This window comes from Mauremys mutica, chromosome 2, assembly GCF_020497125.1.
Source record: "Mauremys mutica isolate MM-2020 ecotype Southern chromosome 2, ASM2049712v1, whole genome shotgun sequence".
In the NCBI taxonomy this organism is placed as follows: Eukaryota; Metazoa; Chordata; order Testudines; family Geoemydidae; genus Mauremys; species Mauremys mutica.
This window is the reverse complement of record NC_059073.1, coordinates 95,679,392-95,688,352: the sequence shown is the minus strand read 5'-3', so window position 1 is coordinate 95,688,352 and position 8,961 is coordinate 95,679,392.

The window sequence follows — 8,961 nt, the reverse complement described above, 5'->3', positions numbered from 1 at the left end:
ATACATTTCACAGTTTATGCTTGCTGGGAAGTGCATGTTTTCTTTGAAACTTTCAGACTGCTAGACTGAGCAAAATTGATAAGCTTTCCTTTAAATAAAACGGAAATTAGTGAAGCAAGATTCTTAAAACAAATAAATAAAATAAACTGTAGGGAAGAAAAGAAAACAAATATCAACAGCAGAACTTCGAGGAAACTTTCCTGGATCTCCTCTTGCAGTTTGCATTATCCATCTGTTCAGATTGTAAGCCCTGTGGAGCAGGGACCATGTGTCTTCTCCCCTTCCCCATCCCTGCCTCTTTTGCTCATATTGTGACAAACAGTGTACATGAAATTTTTACATGAAAACTTCATCCAGAGGGGTGAGGGGCAAGGGAAAAGGCCACACTGACACACTCACCCTGTAGCCCAGTGCTTAAGGTATTGGCCGAAGATATGAGAGACCTAGATTAGAGTTCCTGCTCTTCCTGACTCAGGCAGAGTAAATAATTTAACCTAGGTCACCTATACTCCAGCCAATGTCCTACACAGGTAGGGGTGTGTGTCTGTCTGTCCGAGTTTGGCCACACAGTCAATGCACAGCAAGGAGTAAATTGCAGTGCACCAATCTGCTACGCACTAACTGTCTGTGCGGACCCAGCAGGCACATACTAGAAGTTCCCTAGTGTGCTTTGATCTACTCAGCTTTAAAACTGGAGTAGATGAAAGAGCACTGGAGAACTTCTGGTGTACAGCAGCATGGTCCACACAACCATGAATGGGTTTGGATTTACACCTCAACCTGTTGCACACGGGCTGACTGTGTAGAGAAGCCCTTGGTGTCTGTGTGTCTCTTTTCTTCCCCCACACCTCCAGATTGAATTTTTCATGGCTCTGGTCAACTCTAGTTAAGTGTATGCAGCTAGGCATTTGTCTGGATGATGGCCCTAATTCTGGTCTCATTTCAGTAGTTGGCAAAACTCCCATTGACTTCAGTGGTCACAGGGTCAGGTCCACAATGGGTACCTAGTAAATGTCTATGTGTAACTAGAGGTGTTCAGAAATGTGTGGGCTCAATGGGGAGGATTTTGAAAACTTTGTCTCACCGTTTAATCATTCACTGGCTTGTGGTCTCCATATATGTGCCTCAATGGCCTTTCCAAGGATGCAAAGAACAATAAGATGGGAAACTTATCACACTGTCTACAGCAGTCCTCATCACAACATCACCAATGCCAGCTCTTATGATTCCTCATGTGCCCCTCCTATCAAGATGTGCTACTTTGAAATTTACTGGAACCTATATATGTCAAGCCAAGCAAACTTCAGGCATCCTTGTCCTCCTCTGGAGGATTAATTTGAAGTAATCTTAGCAAAAATACAGACTCCTCTATAAGTGACTGAAGTGAAATGAAAGAATCAGAGAAAACTGGAACTGGGAGACTGCCAGGAGGAGTTAACTCAGAAGAAAAATAGTTTCATAACTATGCAGTTAAGAATATATGGATTGGAGAGCTCCATTTGGAAATAGCAGAGAACCAAGAAAAGGCACTCCACCAGCTCTAGATCTTAGCTTTTCTGGTTCTGTGGAAGAAATTGGAAGCATTGACTTTTAACACTAGAATAGTGGACAGCCTTTTCTATATCTAACTGGGCTTGAAGCACAGGTCAAAGGAAATACCACAGTGCAAAAGTCGGGAGGCGCACTTTGGAATCTCTTTTAGCTGACTGGGGAGACCATAATAAATTGTGTCTTTTTTTAGAAGAATCCTACACCCTCATAAGGAAAATTAGATAACCTGGTAGGTCCTAACAATCTGAAATGTTAATATCTCTATAACATGAGAGATCTTATAGGAAGAGACAGAATTATTTGCTTCTATGATTTAAGCCTGATCAAAACACATGAAAAGAATGTAATGAAATAGGAAAATCCTTTAGAACAGTGGTTCTCAAAGCCAGTCTGCCGCTTGTTCAGGGAAAGCCCCTGGCGGGCCAAGCTGGTTTGTTTACCTGCTGCGTCCACAGGTTCGGCCAATTGTGGCTCCCACTGGCCGCGGTTTGCCACTCCAGGCCAATGGGGTCTGCGGGAAGCAGTGCGGGGTGAGGGATGTGCTGGCCATCACTTCTTGCCACCCCCATTGGCCTGGAGCAGTGAACCACGACCAGTGGGAGCCACGATCGGCCAAACCTGCGGACGCAGTAGCTAAACAAACCAGCCCGGCCAGTCAGGGGGGTTCCCTGAACAAACGGCAGAACGGCTTTGAGAACCACTGCTTTAGAAGCCAGAAGATAGAAGCAGCTGTTCCTGTAGTGACAGAATATCTCTGTATTCACATCCTACACCCCATAGTCGTAATTTTTGTACATGTCTGGTGAGGTATCATTTAAAAACTCATAATTTGCTGATCAATATTATCATAGCAAAATGCATGTAGCGGCATTATATGTTAAGTTTATAAACATAAGCTGAAATCATGACTAAAAATATAAATAAATAAATCTGTGGAGTGGCCAAACCAGTTCCTACTTGTCGTCTTGCTCCCAGCTGGAAATGCTACTCAAAGGGGGGGGGGGGCAGGACCACTTAAATATATCTCTTTGTAGTTAATAATACTGTTTTGTTTTATCTAATCCAATGTGTTCAAGTTGAAGTGTCTGGGTAACTTTACTTGGGGTAACAAGTTGTGTGCATATTATTCCCTTAAAGGAATAACAGACTTGATATATTTTCACTGTCCAGGAAAGCTGGGCAGTACAGGACATACATTTCTGGGGTGGAAATCTGGTACTGGGAGTGTGTTGGGCCTGTGGTTTAAGCCTGGTAAGAGTTAAGGTCTGGCTGGCTGATGGAGCACAAACAGACATAGTTGGGAGTGACACATATGCTGGAAGCTATTTCTGGGCAAACCAGGTTGGAGATTACAGCAGCAACGCATTGTAAAGGGGACCCTAGATTACACGGCAGGGGTGACAGAGCTACTCATTGGTCTGTATTGTACCCTGGTATGTCACACCTACTTCAAGCTAATCATAAAGAATTGTTTCCATGAAAAGACAATCCTTTTCTGGGAGAAAAGACCTGAAAAAGATTTATTTTTTTAATCTAAAATAAACACTTGCGCACACACACAGATTATCTAATCAGTGAGAAATAAGATTGTTATGCTACTGAGAGTTATAGCAACTTTTGAAACTAGCTTTTCACAGTTATGGAATTCAATATTTTTAATGCTCCATAGTAGTAAAAATTTCATTAAAAATATGCTAAATTACCCAGAACCAGTGTGTGTGTCATTTAATTTTCCTGTTGCCTCTTTCTGCTATTCCAATTCCTGACATATAAATGGAGGGATTAAAAGTAAGAACATGTTTATCCGATCTCCTATAACAGATACCCTGGGACATATTTTCATATACACGCATTAAATGTAAAAGGGCTGCTTTTTGAGGGCCAAATCCTATTTCCACCGAGTTCATTGAAGGTTTTTTGCCACTGACTTTACTGGGTGCAGGGTTTGGTCTTTTTTGCACAGTTCTTACTAGGGGACCTGTTTCTGAAGGTCTCTCGAAATGCTACAGTCTGTAGCAACTATAATAGTTTTCAAAGTGTTCTCTTGTGATATGTTGCATGTTTTTTATCAGAAATGTTTAAATCTCTTATTGAAATTGTGGCTGGGATTTTATTACCTTGTATCTTTTCTTAATCAAAAATATTTAAATAAAAGAAAATGTGGTAGGCATGAAGGTCTATCACTATGGAGATATGATGTGTATAAGATGTTGTCATCTCGTTATAAGCATAACTTACTTCATACTTAAAAAACAATGGGAGTTTTGCCATTGACTTCAGTGTAGCCAAGATTTCACCCACAAAGTCTATAGTCTGAGAAGAGAATTTTGGCTTTAATGAGGGAGAGCAGAAAGGATGTGTGTGTGGTGTTGCCAACTTTTATAATTTTACTGTGAATCTCATGATATTTGGTATGTTTCTTAAAGCCCCAGCTCCTCAGTTTTCTTTTTTGCTTAAGTAAGTTTCGAGTTCTTATACTTGGAGATAGAAATTTGGAAATGTGAAACATAAAGCCTAAATTATTATTATTATTATTATTCACTCCCTGTGGCGCATAAGGCGCCAACCACTCTCCTCCATTCATTTTGTTCTTGAACGAGACAGCAGATTTCATCCCACTTCATTCCCATACCTTTCATTTCCTCTTCAATGGTCCTTCGCCATGTCCCCAATGGTCTACCTGTCCTCCTTCTTCCTTGTGGTGTCCATCGTAGGGCAATACGAGGGTGTCTGTCAGCATCCATTCTCAACACATGCCCCAGCTACCTCCATCTTCGTTGTTTGGCTTCATCCACTATATTGTTGATGCCTGTTAATCGGCTCACTTCAAGACTGGTAATACGCTGTGGCCAATGTATGTTAAGAATTCGCCTAAGACACCTTCCTTCAAAGCCCCGAAGCCGACTTCCTATCTTCTTGTTGGTCCTCCATGTTTCCGCTGCATAGAGCAACACAGAGCGGACGTTCGACCTGTAGATCTCTACCTTGGTTTTCATTTGCAAGATGGTTGACCTCCAAATATTCTGAAGTCTATAGAATGCATTTGCTGCAAGACTGACTCTGGTAGATATCTCCTTCTGAATATTGCCATCAGCCGATATGTAACTTCCAAGATATTTGAAGTCGTTCACCTCCTCCAATTCAACGTCACATAACACTGTCTTCGTCGAGCTGGCTGTTTTTACTTTCATTATTTTGCTCTTACCGGCATGGATATTAAGTCCTACGCACCTTGCTACTCTACCTACTCTATCAGTCTTCTCTTGGAGGTCCGTCTGAGAGCTTGAAATCAGGGCGATGTCATCCGCAAAGTCACAGTCTTCAATATGACCAGAGGGTCCCCATGCGATCCCTCTTGGCCTATCTTCAGTGGCCTTCCGCATCACCCAATCTAATCTATTTATTAGCCTAAATTAGCTAATAAAAATGATTTTAAGCCACTCAAGAATTTGGGGATCTAATTAATTATTTTTGAATGCTTGGGGTTAGTATGCCAATTAATGTATCCATGGGACATTTTCTTAATACACTTTTCATGTTAAATTCCTGTGCTTTTATTGTATATTCAAGCAGGTATTTTCATGTTCTAAATGCAAAAGTGAAAGAACAAATCTGGCTTTATAAAAGAACAATAAAAGTGTAGGTAGTCATGGCAATAAAATAAAGAATATAAGAACAATTGCAATGTTTTTTCCTCTGGTTGGTTGTTTCAAGAATATGGCAAAGGATACAATACTTTGTCTTACAATAGGAATTTTTAAGTGCATTTGTTCTACTTTACTCTTTAGATGTAGTTACGTTGTCAGGAGATTATCCTAAATATTGCTGCTTTTGTGATCAGAGGAGGAAGTCAAGTTGAAGCCCCATCAGTTCGAAACAAAGTCATCTGCTTGTAAGAGTGTACTGAATAGAAGTGCCTTTGATCTGGATTTAAAGAAAGAAAGAAAACTCTAAAAGAGTGATGTCCAATCTTTTCAGTCTGTGAGCCAAATATATTGAATATGATACCTATTCTTTGAAAAAGGTCAAGGGGCCACAATTAATATTTCGGGGCAGACTTTTTCTCCTGGTCAACACCTGTTGCATTGTTTGGGCAGTGTGCAGGGCTTGAAACCACTTTCAAGTCCCTATGGAGTCCCCAGTGAGTGTAGAGCCAGTTGTGAGCAGCTCCTGAAGTGGAGGGGCATATCGGGAGTGGGGAGGAGAAGAGGCTGGCAAGTGCTGGTCTCTGGCGATCACTAGCTGGTACAGTCCGCAGGGAACCATTTGCCAGCTGGTGAGTTAGAGGAGTCTCCTAGTTACTCTAACCTGCTCCAGGATGGGACCAGGGTATTGGGAAGCTATAAGTGGTTGCCAGTTCTCAGTTTCTCCTCTCTGACTCTCTCTTGGGTGACTGTCTGGGGAAAGTTTTCTTGTGTGAGGCAATCCCTTAGGCTCTTGCTGTTGTCCTGTTCTCCCTGGTACTTGCATAGCCCAGCAGGGAAGCAGGCAATGGACTATCCAGACCTACTTTCTCCCCTGTCCTGTAGCAGCAGGGAAGCTATTGGACAGTTGCAGCAGAGGAAGGACAGCAGTTGCTCAGAACACTCCTGGGCTCTCATCTGAGATGTTTGAGGCTCCAAAGAAAACAGTGTGAGGCAGTTGAGGAGGGAGGCCGTTCTTCCAGCAGACAGGGGCTGATTTGATTGTTTGAATTAAAAGTCCCATGGTATAGATCAGGGAAAATATTTTCATTTAAAAATAAAAAACAAATGTTCTTTATTATAGTGATCCGGAGGCCAATGGTGTAAATGCTCAAGTATCCGCTGGGCTACAGGCTGAACATCTCTGATCCAAAATATGAAGAAAGGAATGAAAAAGCACTTTCCTTTGTTCTAATTTCCTACTCTCAATAGAAAATAGTTTTTGGTCTTCTGTTCTATACAATTGTCCTGTGTGCGACTCTGGACTTTGCATGTTTCAGTGAAGTGGGGGCATTCAGTAAATAACACAATCAATGCAACAACTGATAATGAGGCAATAAACCTGCTCTTCCATTCTTTGGACAACACTATCTAACTTTGTGTTTTTAGAGTGGGGCTGCTAAATACACTTCCCCTTTCGATGGCTATGAGACAAGTTTATTCAATCTTTGGTTGGAGGGAACTCTTGGACCAGAAAATTTTGCTTGTGCAGCGGAGAAGTGATATTGAAAACTCCTGATTAGATCTGTAGTCGTGGAAGAAAACTTAATGCTCTATACAACTTAGAGATGGATGATCTCTTCTCCCTCCACCCCATGAATAGTGGATTTTCCTGAAAAGGTTATTTTTGGGGTACACATTCAGCAAATACTTTTTTTCCCCAGCCAAAACTAAAAGATTCTCTTTGGCCATTATGGAAGGAAATGTTTCAACTTTTCATTTTGAAATGTTTGTTTTACATATTATTTTAAAACAAACAAAAACAAAGGGGGGAACACCTGTAAATGCCCAAAATGAAAACAATTTAATTTTGGGGTCAGTTTTCACTCAGCAGAGGTGAGAGGAGAGATCATAAAGAAGGGATTACGGTGAATGGGGTGCCTGGCAACCAAAATATATTGAAGGGGTTTCAGAAGCAGAGTCTGGAATAATACTTTGACCATGCATGGAATTTAAATCTATGGGCATGAAATAATACGAAAGACTATTGGCAATATAGTAAAAGCCATGAAGAAAACAGGGAGCAACCTATGATGCTTAGTTTATGTAGTATCTCTCTTAGCAGAACCAGTCTCTCTTTTTTTTTTTAATGGCAACTGCTATAAATATTATACATGGGTGGGTAAGAGCTTTCACATCTGAACAAAAATTGAGACAATTTTTTTCTCCAAACTAAATCAGAATAAAATGTCAATCTCAAACTTTTACAAACTGAAAATCTGGAAAACAAAAAACCAATTTAGCTCAATCAGTGTTTCATTTCAATAAGTTTTAAATGTTTGTTTTTTGTCCCTTTTTCTTAAGGTTAAAGTTACAAAAATTTCAAAACAAAAATCTGTTTGATTGGTTTGGTTTGGTTTGAAAATGTCAAAGCAGAACATTTTTGGCAGACATCTAAACTTTTTTTCCAAATGTTTTGAGCAGATAGACTCACTGAAACTGACCCTGTATTGTGAACAGTTTTGATTTCAATGGATCATCACTTTTCAGCAAATAAATTATTGGTCAAAAAATTCCTAGGGTGACCAGACAGCAAATGTGAAAAATCAGGACAGGGGGTGAGGGGTAATAGGATCCTATATAAGAAAAAGACCCAAAAATCGGGACTGTCTCTCTATAAAATTGGGACATCTGGTCACCCTACAAAATTCCTGACCAACTCTAATAAATATTTGTGCTGTGATTAAATGTAAAAATGGGTGATGAAGTAGAATAGGCCTGGCCATTCTATATAAATAGAACCCCCCCATTGAAATCTCATGTTGTTCCATTAGAGGGGGTGAGCAATTCACTGTGTAGAATTCTTCCCTTTTTAAGTCAGTAATGAACCTCCATATCATCAGGATGTTAAGATGCACTGTGCTTTCAAAAAAGACATGAAAGTGTGAGGCCCCCACCACTTGTGGTTACTAAAGATTGCATTTCACCGCTTTAGCCCTTTTATCGTGGTCAATTTGTGTGCAGTTATGTAAGGCTTAGCATACCTGGATCTAAGGTGTAGGTCTGGTGCAACAGGCAACCCCTACTCTCTGCTCATTGTGAGCAAGGTGAGGTGGAACGTAAGTGGGCAAAGAAGATTAGCTGATCAGGTGCAATCCAAGTATGCCCTGTCAAGGCCTGCAATGCTATTCCTTCTTCCTCTACTAGAAAAAGAGGGAGCACGGGAGGAACTTGTGATTCTGGCTCAATATAGTCCATTGTATCTGCTTCAAATTCCCTCCGCAGTTTCAATGATCTGATACCCTTTGGGATGAAAAATCCTGATAAATCATTGTCATTAATGACTTGGATAATGGAGTAGAGATTGCACTTATCAAATTTGCAGATGACACCAAGCTGGGAGGGGTTACAAACATTTTGTAGGACAGGATTAGAATTAAAAGCTGTCTTGACAAATAAAAGAATTGGCCTGAAATCAACAAGATTAAATTCAATAAAGACAAGTGTGGAGTACTACAATTAGGAAGGAAAATATCAAATGCAGAATTACAAAATGTGGGATAATTGGCTAGATGGTAATAGTGCTGGAAAGGACCTGGGGTTTACAGTGGATTCCAAGTTAAATGTGAGTCAATAGTGTGATGCAATAGTGAAAAGGGATAATGTAATTCTGGGGCGTATCAACAGGATTGTTTGTATGTCAGACACAGGAAGTAGCTATTCTGCTTTGCTCAGCACTGGTGAGGACTCAGCTAGAGTATTATGTGCAATTCTGAGCACCACACTT